This window comes from Pteropus alecto, unplaced genomic scaffold (assembly GCF_000325575.1).
Source record: "Pteropus alecto unplaced genomic scaffold, ASM32557v1 scaffold143, whole genome shotgun sequence".
Taxonomy (NCBI): Eukaryota; Metazoa; Chordata; class Mammalia; order Chiroptera; family Pteropodidae; genus Pteropus; species Pteropus alecto.
Genome location: NW_006434828.1, coordinates 356238 through 360938, shown reverse-complemented (window position 1 = coordinate 360938; position 4701 = coordinate 356238). Strand labels below are relative to the sequence as shown.

At 46.9% G+C, this 4701-nt stretch overlaps 1 pseudogene; it reads left to right on the top strand.

Annotated features, from left to right (window-relative positions):
* The first annotated feature begins 4208 nt into the window (after nucleotides 1-4208).
* Nucleotides 4209-4324, top strand: LOC112478349 (annotated as a pseudogene).
* The last annotated feature ends 377 nt before the right edge of the window (nucleotides 4325-4701 follow it).

Here is a 4701-nt window from a genome sequence, read left to right as displayed (position 1 = left end):
TTGATTTCTTTCATTAGTTTTGTAGTTTCCCTCACATTTTTGTTAGATTCAGACCTAACATACCTATTTCCTTTTTCGAATGCTGATGTAAATGGTATTGTGTTTTTAATTTTAAAGTCCACTTGTTTGTTGTTATATATAAAAGTGATTGACTTTTGTATATTTACCCTGTATCCTGCAAACTTGCTACAATTACTTATTAGTTTCAGGCGGTTTTTTTGTTTTTGTTGTTCTTTTTGATTCTTTTAGGTTTTCTACATAGACGATTTTATTTTTTCCTTCCTAATCAGTATACATTTTATTTCCTTTTCTTGTCTTATTGCATTAGCTACCACTTCCAGTATGAAAAAGTTTGAAGAAATAAAAGCTCTCCCTGCCTCAAGACCCATGAGACCTGCTGTCAAACAGTCAACTGAGGGACGCAGAAAAAGCGCTCTGGGTAACCCCAGAGAGTAGCACTCCTAATCAGGGATGGTGGCCTGGAGACTCCTGTGATACAGCCAGACGTCTTATCTCAGTTGTCTTACAAACCAAGGGGTCGCCTGAGCCTGATTAGATGATGATGATGGGTGAGACATCGCAAGAGCCACACCCTTCCACGTTCACACTTGAACTGTAGAGAGAGTTTAGATAGAACTGTTTCCAACACATCGACGGGTGGGTCTAAGCTTGGCCCTTAGGAACTTCCCAGCCACCAGCCCCTGACTAAATTCCCACTCCAGTACTAACGACTAGAGCAGTAGCACTCAGCGACAAATGAATTTTATAGACCGAGGCATCCCTTGCACATTTTTAAGCTATTAATTTTTTTTCCTGTAAGTTTAAAGAGTTGCAGTGAATTTTAACTATTGGCACTTAAAAATAAAATGGTAACATCACTCTTTTAAATTATCTGATAGACTCTAAACATTGTACTGAATTAATATACACTATCATCCATTAAATCAAAACCAGCAACAAAAGCTCTTCCTAGCGATTGGAAATTTTACATCCTTCCTTCTCTCTTTGAACTCACGTTTCCAATCCCACAGAACTCCATCGGACATAAAATATTTTATGCTTCAAAATATTTTATTGACTGTACGTCTCTGGATCCGAAACAAATGTGCCCATGAATGGGAACCGAAATATGTTTTTAATATCCTGTGACCATAAGCATCTAGATGCTAAAAGTTTCCTCTGGATCACATTATCATTACAACCATTAGCAGCAGAGAATCGATCAGAACACAAATAGAGTCCACATTTTGGCGGATAAATATTAAACATGAAGAGGGAATGTTATCAGAATGTCATCTGTTTGTGAGATGGATGGAGTTATTTCAATTTTTCAATTAGTTGGTGTGCCCGAGTATTCTACTGCCAGAATAAGTTGGAATTCAGTTTGAAAACGATTCCTATTTTTCATTTTCATAGCTATCAGAACTTAGAATGTTGCCCTTGTACACAGAAGTGTTTTTTTTTTTTAATCAATCAGTGCCAATCAATGCTTTCAACTTTCTGAGTTACGTGCTAAAATCATGTAGTATTCTTTCACCAAGAACGAAATAACTTTAATGATCAATCAACTGGTGATTGTTTTGAAAGCAAACATTTAGAAACCATCCCCTGGCTTGTAAAATGATTTGTCAGTCACTCGAGCCATCTACATTTTCAAGACCAATTCCAATAAAGAAATGTCCTTTCATGCAGAGCCCTGTAGGCAGGGAAGAGACTGTTCCTTTATGAAGTGGGTGAAGGGGGTTGTGGGAAAGGGGAACCTCCTTGCCATCACAGGAGCATTCCCCAAAGAGTTCTGTTTAGGACACTGAAACTCTGAAAATGACTCCTTCAACTGCTTGCGCTTGGTCTCCATGGGAAACTCAGCTCATGTCCAAGGGTACCTGGCCCCAGGCCGAAGACCTCTGGCTAAGACCTGCAGCCTGAATCGTCAAGCACAATCGAAAAGAATAGTTAAAGGGAGTTCTCGGCTGAGATGGCAGATCGACTATGTCTGTCTCATTTTGTTGTCTCCAGAACGACACCCAGTTACTTTGGGGTGGGGGCGGGGAGGGGGAAACAGACGGGCACCCCAATGGGCGAGCTTGAGCGGCACTGAAGAACTAGAGAGTGGGCGAGTTCAGTGGTTACTGACATAAGCAGACCTTAGAAAGCTGACTCTCAGCTGGCAGGGATTCAGCCCGCCCCGCTCCAGTCGCCTGGGTCTGGGCAATAGAAGCCTCGAGTGGGGAGACAGTAATGCAGATGTAGAAAGCGCTGGCTCCCGATGCAGGAATGTGATCTGCGGACTAGAGCTGTGGAGTGTGGAAGCCTCGGGTGCAGGTGTCACACTGCGGGTGTCACACGTCCTGGCTGTGCAGCTTCGCTCAACTTGCTTTTCTTCTCACAGCTCCTTTCCTCGTCTTTCCATGAAAACGCAGAGTGGGTGACCGTGCCCGCCCCCGAAGAGGGGCGGGTCCTGTCCTGCTTAGCTCTGGGGTTCCCACGCCGCTGTCGTGTGCTGCTGAAGGCCAGGGCAAGGGCTCCCGTCCTCCCGCCCACCGCAGAGTGGCTCTGCGGACATTTCTCACGTGAGGACATTGCACGGGGCAGGTGGAGCCAGGCGCAGTCACTGCACCCCGGGTCCCAGCACACGCACCCCAGGATCGCCCTGCCTTCCTGCCCTTTCTTTATCTGAGTCCCGTCTAGGCAGCAGCCAGCTGTCATGGGTCTAATAGGTTGACAGCGTGAATCAGATGCTGCTGAGATGCCCACACAAGCCCTGGGATGCTGAACAATGGGTGGGCTATTCGCAGGATGGGCGGGGCCTCAGAGACATTTCTTGAGGGACAGTCAGGAAGCTCTGGCGCCCTGCTCACGGGCCTGGCTTCCTGGTGATTTGGGAGGAAAGACTAGAAATTGCTCACATCAATAAGCTGCTTTGGAAACTCCCGCATCTTCAAAAAGTAGACACTTTCGTGGGGATGAAATACAGCGCTGGAATTCAGTAGCCCACCACAGAGATGGTGTTAATGAAACATAATTGCAATAGAATATTCTAATATTGAAACAGAATCGGAAAAGGAAAAAATAGACACCAGGCACCATTTTTCATTTGCCTTTGAGTCTTAACAAGGGACCTAGTGCTGTCTCCTCAAGAAGAAATAGTTCATTGGCCGGGCAGCTGGGTAACTGAGTGTCCCACTGTCTCTCTGATGCCCATGGGACGAGAGCCTGGCCTGTCCACCTGCATCTTCGCCCTCAGAGCTTTGCTCCCCTGTTGAGAGTGGACTTCTTCTGCTGTGTAACATTGAGAAAATTTGGGACCTTCCAAAGGGCCTCCCAGAACACGAATTATTTAAGAACCTGGACAATTTTTTTTCTGGAAGTTGTATTCTGAAATTAGTGGTCGTACTTTTTTAACCATTATTTTTTTCTCATTGATTTATTCTCCAAATGGTTAAACCGATTGAGTGTCAATTTGAGGCTGGCATTATAAAAGTCTGGTTTGTAAACTGCAGCTGATAATCTTGCTTCTTGGACCAGAACCCACCTTGGGTCCCAGGCTGTGAGCGGTGCCAGGAGACTGTGTACATACCCCGCCCCCCACACCCGAATCTCTGTGAACCAGCCTGCCTTTTACTTCTCTGGATTACCCTGAAGCTTAGGGGTCTTGGCTGATGGGGTGAGGGGAGTCCATTGTGGTGAGACATAAGGTTCACTCTCAGTGGAGTAATTCGACAAGAATGAGTGTGAGATCTAAGACGCCGTAGGAAACGGGCATCTTATGGATATAGGGGGGTTATGCAGATGAAGTTATTGAGAAATCTACCCTTCGTGGCAAAAAATAATCTACTTCGGACACCCTTTTTCCTCTACTAGGTGGCAGATGAGTGACAGCAGTTAAGAAGCACTATCACCGGGGAGGAAAGAAACATTCTGCTTCTCGTCATCACTGTCTCCTTAAAAAGAGACGCGTGCCCGTCTCCACGAGGAAGACGTGGGACAGAGTGGGGCAGAGAATCCGCATCCCTCTTCAGTCTCGCGGCGTCTCTCAGTTCCAACTCTCTACGTTTACGGGATCCCTTTACCCTACATGTTTTTCTCAAATCTCTCGGAGTCTTCCCAACCTCTTTTCCTGTCTTGACTTGGATGCCGATTTGTCCTCGTTCACTCTGAGCCTCCGCCTGTACCCCAGGGTTCGCGCCCCAGTGGAGCCACGGTCCATGGTCTACGGCCACGCCACCCTGAACGAGCCCGATGTCTGATCACGGAAGCTCAGCAGGGTCGGGCCTGGTCAGTACTTGGATGGGAGACCACCCGGGAAGACCGGGTGCTGTAGGCATAAATAATAATAAATAATAAAGAAAGAGAAAAATAGAAGGCAGAAGGAAAAGAGGAAGAGCAGATACGGGATGGATCGGCTCCATGACAGAAGCTGTGGGCGTGAGTGTCCAGGAGCTGAGCAGGGCTGCTGAGGCCAGCACGTGATGGACGTCACTCATCCACGGGGGCACTAGGAGTCAGAGTCGACTCGATGGCACGTAACACACACAACAACAGATCGTTAAAAGTAAGCATGGGGCCCCTCTGAGCATGGGTTCTCGGTGACTGCACAGGTGGCACACCCATGCTGCAGGTCCCGTCACATGACCTTGATGCCATGGGGAGTGTGACCCTGAGCAAGTCACCATGCCTCAACTTCCTCACCTAGCAATAAGG